We start from the raw sequence: 9,592 nt of genomic DNA on the forward strand, positions 1-9,592 counted from the left end.
CTTCTGGAATATTCTATTTAATATTTTTAGATGGAAGTTGATCCTGGATAACTGAAACAGTGCAAAACAAAACTTCAGGTAAAAGGTGGAACTACTGTATTGTATTTTGATTTCCTCCCACACTTTCACTGATTTCGTTTGCTTACTTATTTATTTATTTGGTGCATGAAACATCAGTATAGTTCTAAGAGTAAGAGCTATACAAAAGGTTATACTTAGAGAAGTAATGCTTGCTTCCCATATCTACTACCGCTTTCTCCATCCCCCTTTTATTCTACCCCTTTCCCAATTGTTAGTAGCTATTCTTTTTAGTTTCTAGTTTATCATTACTGTATTTCTCATGCAAAAATTAGTGGATATATGTATATTTTCTTTTTTCTTACACGTAAGTGGGGATACTAGAAATATTCTTTTTTTGCACTTGTTTTTTTCACTTAACAGCATATTCTGCATAGTTCTTCACTGTATAATGTAACATCATTTCTTCAGTTAGATTTTTCAATATTTTGCAATTATAAAAAATGCCACAGCCCTGGCTGGTATAGTTCAGTGGATTGAGTGCAGGCCTGCAAACCAAAGGATCGTGGTTTGACTCCCAGTCAGGGCACATGCCTGGGTTGCACACCAGTTCCCAGCAGGGGATGCACAAGAGGCAACCATACATTGATATTTCTCTCCTTCTTTCCTTCCCTTCCTCTCTAAAGATAAATGAATAAAAAATTAAAAAATGCTACAAATAACCTTGCAGATACATGTATATATATCCATACACACACACACACACATATATATATGTTTATATATATAAAACATATATATATAAAACATATAAAACATATATATATATGTTTTGCATTGTTATATTTCCAAGGTAGATTCTTAGAAATGGGATTGTTGACCCAAAGTAATGTCATACCTAATTTTCTTACGTATTGCTCAATTCCCCTCATAAAAGGCTGTAACAGTTTGCATTCCCTCCAGTAATATATGAGTGCTGTTTCCCCCTGGTTCCACCAACAGAGTGTGCCATGCCTTAATATTAAAAAATTTTTAAAATCTGATAAATGAGCAATGGTGTATCGGTGGTTTCTACATTTTCATTTTTTTCTAACTATGAGTGTGTTTGAACACTTTTTCACCTATTTAGTAGGCATTTTTATAACTTCTTGTGTTATGTGTTTTTGTAGGATTTTAAAGAATGGGTTTAATTATTTTATTAGAAAGTGGAAATTTTAAGTTTTCTATTTTTTCTTTTGTAAGCTTTAAGTTGTGTTTTTCTAGAAAATCTTCTATTTTATGCATATTGTCAAATATGTTGACATAGCTGTTAATAATATTTTCGTTAACCCTGCTTGGGTGGCTCAGTTTGTTGAAGCATCATATGGGTTCCATTCCTGGTATGGGCACAATCCTATATTATGGGTTTGATTCCTGGTCTGGGCACAAAAGGGAGGCAATGAATTGATGTTTCTCACTTACATTAGTGTTTTTCTCTCTCTCTCTCTTCCTTCCCCCTCTGTAAAATTAATAAACATGGCTTCAGGTGAGAATTAAAAAATAACAACAATTATCTTCATTATATTTTTAATATCTTTAGAATTACATTAGTAGTGATGATGTATTCTTTTGTATTTAATAATGGTAATTTGTATTTTCTCTCTGTTTGTTTCTCTCTCTGATTCCCTTTCCCTTGTTAGGAGTTAATTGATTTTATTTATCTTTGCAAAGAATCAGGTTTTGCCTTATTAGGCTGTGAGAAAGCCAAGCAGCCATGTGAAAGAAAATCTACTCTTGGCAACAGCACCAGGAGAGCTACTAACCAGGAGCCAGAAACAACTTCCAACTTCTAGTCTTGGGAATGAGGTCATTTTGAATCATTCAACTGTCCTATACCCCAGCTGAAACTAAGTGGAGCAGAAGCACTTGATGGTCAGTGCATAGGATCCTGAGAACTAATAAATTTTTGTTATTTTAAGTAATTAAATATTAGAGGTGCTTTGTTATACAACAGCAGATAACTGAAACACCAAGACAGAGTTTGTTTTGTTACCTAGGCTAAACAAGGTAATGGTCTAGACTAAGGATATTAGAAAAAGTCATTGTAGTTACAGCTTTGTTCATAATTTGAATATGTGGATTAAAATAATTAGATAAGGAGAATTACTAGGCGTAGGCTTACTAAACTGGGTGAGTATTGGTTTACTTTACTAAAGAAGGGAATACTCGGGTAAGGTGGAGGTACTGAGTTCATGTTTGAAGACAGGTTCTAATGTAAAACTGATAAAATTTGAACTGCCTTTTAGATATCCCTTGAGATATCAGGCACCCAGTCTGATGTTCTGGGGAGAGGTCAGGTGTGAAGACATATATTTGGGGTTAACAGGCATGAAGACATATATTTGCCATGTTGGCGAATCAACATGGGGTATTTACAGTAATGGGAGTAAATCAAATCACCTAGGATGTGAGAATATTGATAGAGAAGTGAAGGCAGGTGTATTAGTCATGGGTGTATTATTGTAAATAATAATATTCAACTCTCATTGACTTAAAGAACAGGAATGTATTACATGGAATCAACAGAATAGTTGTGGAATGAGGCTTGTCCAGGAATCAAAGGAGAAGGGATACAGCCAAGCTCCTGAGATTGGAACAGTTCACTTAAGACACATAACTGCTTCAGGACATATATTATCTGCTGCTAGACTCTTTGTCTTTTGTCTAATTTTGAAAGCGAAGAAGTCCCCAAATGATAGTAAATAAATTGCCAACACAGGCAAAAGGGTTAGATAATGCATTTAAATTGATATGAAAAAATAACATATGCTTGAGTTGGAGAAGTAAAATGAACATTTCTTTTACATCTATCTTTATTTTCTGCTTATAGTTATTGTGAACGTGCTATTATGGAACATGCCTTTTCCTTAAGTAATAAAAATAAGAAATGCCCTTATAATAAAATTTGTTAATTTGACACTTCTCATACCATAATATATCACAGACCCACATTTGAGTTACATAAACATTGTAGGTTATCTTCCTGAGGTCTGAGAATCATATTTAAATCAATTCACTGTTTATCTCTAAGATAGAATGAAATGCAATTAATAAATGATAAATTATGTTTAATCATTAAGAAAATTATTTTTCATTTTTATTAATTTTATTTTTCTGAGACATTTTTCTTTAAATGTGCTCTACCTTTTTTATAGAAAAGTGGATCATATTGAAATGATCATTATCAGGCTCTTCTTTAACCTCGGGGCTTCTAAATAGTCACTGATTCATATAATTCATTATTCAAATGTATATTAAGTAGCTGGGATATTACAACCTGAAGTGTTGAAAGTCACAGGAGAAGAAAGTCAGGGAAAGAAAAATATCAAGAAGGTAGAAAATAGAAAAGGAAGGAACTAAGAGATCGAGGAAGCAAAGTGAATGGAGAAAAATGAAATCTTCATGGCAAGATAGTGCTGGGAAACAAATAATCTGAGTCTGTGCCAGGAAGAGGCTGCAGAAGAAAAGGAAGAACAATGGAAGAGAAGGAAAACAGAGCCATACCTTAATGTCCTTCACGTGAGGCAGCTATTTCTCTCTGGTCCTCCTGATTACCCACACAGTGCGGGGCATGCTCACTGCTGGTGGAAGTGAACCCCCCAGTCCAGCTACAGAACTATCTGAAGTGAAAAAAACCTTTGGACATTTCAATCTTTAAGTCCTGGAGTCTAGAATTTAAGGCCTTACTCCAGGCAAAGCTGAGAATTATTTCATCCAGTTGCTATCACCACCAACCCAGGACTTGTGAGCTAATAGTATTCTTTTCTCATGTTTCCCAATATTGTACTTTTTCTCTTTAAACACCTTTTATAGATCTTTTTAAAAAGCTTAATTTCTCCATAAATAGCATCCTCAAACATTTATTTATGAAAATATCAATATTTTGTATGTATATAGTTTGTCATATTTTTAACTGATGATAGGTATACACAGCAGTTCCTGTAAGTACTCCAGGAACTCAAAGGGTCGGCTGGCTGTGTTAACTCCTAGTCCAGACTAGATGACATCAGTTCATCCTGTGTTTTTTTTCTCAGTGTTAGTATTTGTTTTCACATTCTATTATCTTTGATCAAGTAGTTTAAAATATTTTTTAAAAGAACCAAAAGATTGTTATGTGTCTATCTTCAATTCCTTATTGCATCTCGTCATATTCTTAGTTACAGGCATTGCCTCACCAGATGTCTCTCCTGGTTGGTTACATGACAGTAGAGCCCATGTCTGTTTATATCCCTAGAATCTAGCACAGAGTTTGGCATCCAGGTGCTCAAAATTTTTTTATTAAAAGAAAAATGGGGACAGTAATGAGTCTGGGAGTGTTATAGGTGGGAGTGGGCAGGGGCTGAGATTTTTGTTTGATAATGATAAGCTTTTTTCTTCACTGGGACCAACCCTCTCCACTGCAATGGTGGGCATTTAAAAAACATTTTTTTTAAAAGAGGAAAATGCTTGTGGAGGTCCTCATTGGCAGGAGAAATAAAATTCCACTTTTGCCATGGATTCGAAGCACATGAAATCTCTAGGTAAAAGCGTAAAGCTCTAAAAGTGGGTGGTGACAGTGCCTTGGAGGAGAGCGACAGCACAAAGCTGGGACTCTGAGAAAACTCAGGGCAACACAGAACAGAATGATTAATAGAAAATAAACAAGTGAGGACTTCTGGCCAAGATGGAGGCTTAGGTGGAAACACTGGGCCTCCTCTCACAACCAAAATTAAGGACAACATAGATTTAGAAACAAAAACACAACCAGAACAGACAGAAAATTGAACTGTACTGAACTCTGACAACAAAACATTCATCCAGACCAGTAAGAGGGGCAGAGTCATCAGCTGGCAGAGAGGGGTCCCAGCAGGAGGAGGCAGTGGTTAGCAGAACCAGGTGGGGGAAAGAAACCAGCAAACCCAGTGAGACTCGCAAGGCAGTTAGATGACTGCAGATACACATTCCTGTGAGATAAACCAGACCAAAAAAGGGCAGTGAGACAGACCATGTAATCCAGGGCCCCAGTGACAAGAAACAAAGACTAAAAGCACAGATTGAAAAGACTTGCAGGGGTTGAGGTGCCTGGAGAGACTCCAAGCCTCACAGAAGAGTTCATTGGAGAGACCCACAGGGTCCTAGAATGTACACAAGCCCAACCACTCAGGAACCAGCACCAGAAGGGCCTAATTTGCTTGTGGGAAGTGGCAGAGGGGACTGAAATCCAAGAGAGAGCAGAGAAAATGCCATTGTTTCCTTTTTGACCCCACCCCTACATACAGTGTCAAAACCCAGCAACTGGGGTGCCCTGACCTGGTGAACATCTAAGGCTCTGCCCTTCATACATGACAGGCACATCAAAACAAAAAATTATGGCTCAAACAGAAGAACAAAGCCCCAGAACCAATACTTCGAAGCAACCAAGAGATGTCCAACCTATCAGATACACAGTTCAAAGCACTGATGATCAGGATGCTCACAGAGCTGGTTGATTTTGGTAGCAAATTAGATGAAAAAATGAAGGCTACACTAAGTGAAATGAAGGAAAATACACAGGGTACCAATAGTGATAGGAAGGAAACTGGGACTCAAATCAATGAAGTGGACCAGAAGAAAGAAACAACCTAACAGAAAAGAATGAAGTAACGAGAATTTTAAAAAATGAGGAGAGGCTTAGGAATCTCCAGGACATCTTTAAACATTCCAACTTCTGAATTATAAAGGTACCAGAAGGGGAAGAGGAAAAGCAACAAGTCAAAAACTTATTTGAACAAATAATAGAGAACTTCCCCAGTCTGGCAAAGGAAATAGACTTCCAGGAAGTTCAGAAAGCTCAGAGAGTTCCAAAGAAGGTGGACCCAAGGAGGAACACACCAAAGTACTTCATAATTACATTAGCAAAGATTAAAATGAAGGAGAGAATCTTAAAAGCAGCAAGAGAAGACAGTTACCTACAAAGAAGTGCCCATAAGACTGTCAGCTGATTTCTCAAGAGATACCTTACAGGCAAGAAGGGGCTGGAAAGAAGTATTCTAAATCATGAAATGCAGGGACCTACCTCCAAGATTGCTCTATCCAGCAAAGCTTTCATTTAGAATGGAAGGGCAGATAAAGCACTTCTCAGATAAGGTCAAGTTTAAGGAGTTAATCATCACCAAGCCCTTATTATATGAAATGTTAAAGGGACTTATCTAAGAAAAAGAAGGTACAAAATATGAACAGTGAAAGGACAACAAACTCACAGTTATTAACAACCACACCTAAAACAAAAGCAAATTAAGTAGACAGCTAGATCAGGAGCAGAGCCACAGAAATGGAGATCACATGGAGGGTTAGCAACAGGGGAGTGGGAAGAGGAGGCAGGGAGAAGGTACAGAAAATAAGTAGCAAAGGTGGTTGGGAGAAAATAGGGGGAGGGCAAGAATAGCGTGGGAAATGTAGAAGCTAAAGAACTCATGACACATGGAAATGAACTAAAGGGGAGGAATGTGGGGGGTGGGGATATGCAGGGGCAGAATGAAACAACTGTAATGGCATAATCAATAAAATATATTAAAAAATAAAAATAGATGAACAAATGGATGAATGATTTAATGATAATTGACTGATAGATTAACAACTAACAACTAACTAGGCAACTACTTACCTACCTACCTACCTACCTACCTACTACCTAAATACAAAGGGCTAAAAACTGGTGTCTTGAATGTCACTCTTACCCTTTGTGATTGTCAGAAATCTGTGATGGCCCATTACCTACATCTTTGTACAATTCTCTCCCCTTGAGTGAGGGAGAGATCAGAAAATGATAGTAGATCACTTTGATGATTACTTTATTTGTTTAAAAAATAGATTATCTTTAGTGGGCTTGACTGAGGTAGGTGATCACTAAAAAGAAAAGAACTCTTTCTGAAGGAAGAGACTGAAAGCATAAAGGTGTTTTGACACAGGAAGATTCTGCTCCTGGCCTTGGAAGACTCTATTGCTACCAAGTTATGCAAGCTTCAGATGAGTGAGAAAACCATTGGCAAGAAACTAGCAAAATCTCAAGAGGCTAAGAGTGGCCTCGGGCTGGCAGCTAGCAAAGAAAAGTGACCTCACTTTTACACTTGCAAAGAACTAAATTCTGCCAATAACCTGAATAAGCTTGGAATCAGATTATTTCTGAGAAAAATGAAACCATTTTGATTCAGAATAATAGCTTTGCTGGGTGCTTGGTTGTAGTCCTTGCTTTTCATCACTTTGAGTATTTCTTGCCAATCCTTTCTGGCCTGTAAAGTTTATGTTGAGAAATCAATTGACAGTCTTATTGGAGTTCCCTTGTACGTAACTAGCTGTTTTTTTATTGCTGCTTTTAAGATTTGCTCTTTGTAACCTTTTGCATTTAAATTATTATGTGTCTTGTGGGCCTCATTGGGTGCATCTTGTTTGAGACTCTGTGCTTTCTGGGCTTGTATGTCTCTTTCCTTCACCAGATTAGGGAAGTTTTCTGTCCTTATTTCTTCAAATAGAACTTTAATTTCTTGCCCTGTCTCTTCTGCTTCTGGTAGCTCTATGATGTGATTGTTGGTATGCCTAATGTTGTCCCAGAAGTCTCTTAAACTATCCTTATTCTTATAGATTTTTAAAATTTTTCATTGTTTTGATTTGATGTTTTCTGCTAACATATGTTCCAAATTGCCAATTCAGTCTTATGCTTCATCTAATCCACAGGTGGCAAACACAAGGCCTGCCCCACGGACTGAATCCTGCCCACCGCCTTGTTTTATCTGGCCCAGCACCTTATTTCTTCCCAGTGGCAGAACCAGGCTCTCATTTAACTGTTAAGGAGTAGTTACATTTATACAGTCCTGAAATTACATTTGGCCCTTTGAAGGCAACCTCGAGGCTCATGTGGCCCTTGGTGAAAATGAGTTTGACGCCCGTAATCTAATCTATTTTTGATTCCCTCTAATATATTCTTCACTTCAGTTATATTGTTTATTTCTGACTGGTTATTTTTTATGCTTTTACTTCTGTTTCTATGTTTTCTATCTCTGTTGAAGTTCTCACTGAGATCATTGAACACAGTTATAACCAATGTTTTGAACTCTACATTTGGTAGATTTCTTATCTGCATTTTGTTTAGTTTGTTTTTTCATTGGGGACATGTGTCTTTGTCTCTTCATTTTGGCTGCCTTCCTGTGTTTGTTTCTATATATTAGGTAGAATTGTTATGACTTCCTGTGTTGGTATCGTGTCCTAACGTAGTAGGTGTCCTGTAGGGTCCAGTGGCATAGTTGTCCCTATCAGCCAAGCTAAATACTTGGATGTGCCATTTGTGTAGGCCAAGTATATCTTCCTCTTGTAGTTGAACCTTGATTGCTGTTGGCAGGTCAATGGGAGGGATTTAACCAGGCCAGTCATCTTCAAGGCCTGGCTGTGACCACTGACCAGCAACCTCGGCTCTTTGTGGAGGATCAGCTGTGTGGTGGCAGTGTGGTTTTTCTCTGACATGGTCTGTAGCTGTCCACTGGGTGTTCAGGCTCTGGGGATTCCTGGGTGGTGTAGGCCAAGGTCAGCCCCCACTTGTGTTTTGCCTGGGGCCATCCTGCCCAAGCTATAGAGCAATCTGAGGTGGCTGCTACTTGTGCTTAGATTAGAGATTCCAGGGTGAAGTCAAACTGTAAATTAAGGCTGGCTGCTACTAGTACAGGGTCTGGGACACTTAGCAAGTGGTATGGAGGCTAGGGGCTCACTGAGGCTGGCCGTTGCTTGTTTGACAGGATTTAGGAAGTTGTGAAACATAAGCTAAGACCAGCCATTCATGTGGAAAAGTCACTGTTAACAGCTGTAGGATGAGTGGGCCGGAGCTTCAGTGCATCTCCAGGGTTGGGCAAACAGTGTTAGCCATGTTAATGGAGTCAGTCTCAGATATGGTGCCTGCCTGTTGACTTTATGGCTCTTCCCACCTTTTTGTCTGGGAGAAGGCTGTGCCCTACCTTCTGCCTTGATGCCATATACTTCAGTTCCTCCTTGTATGCTACTGGTGCCTTTCAAGCTGCTACCTCAGTGCTGGAGCTCAGAGGGTGTGTGTCTGAGTAAGTCTATGTGTGGGTTCTTTCAGAGGAACTGCTTGGTACTCAAGAAGTTTCTTCTTCTGACTCAATCCTTGGTGGTTTTTTGCAGCCAGAAGTTATGGGGACTTACCTTTTGACACTGGTACCTTGGGCTGGGGAAATTGGTGTTGGGCTGGTATTTCTTGCTCCTGATATATCTGTTCCAAATTTTTATCCACTACATGTGGATGTTGGACTAACCCATTCTGTGTCTCCACTTCTCCTACCAGGATGGATGGATGGATGAGGTTTCTTTAACTCCATAGTTGTCAGACTTCCACTCAACTCAATTTTTGTTCGTTCTGAGTGATGGATGTTGTATAATTTTGTTGTAGTTTTGATGTGGTTGTGCAAGGAGACAAGCCGTGTTTATGTATGCCACCTACTTGACCAAAATTGCTAATAAAGATTTTTAAAGCTCTTTTCACCTCCCTAGCACTGCTTGCCAATTTGATGCTGTC

Source organism: Artibeus jamaicensis, unplaced genomic scaffold (assembly GCF_021234435.1).
Source record: "Artibeus jamaicensis isolate MK-2021 breed Jamaican fruit bat unplaced genomic scaffold, CSHL_Jam_final scaffold_1019, whole genome shotgun sequence".
Taxonomy (NCBI): Eukaryota; Metazoa; Chordata; class Mammalia; order Chiroptera; family Phyllostomidae; genus Artibeus; species Artibeus jamaicensis.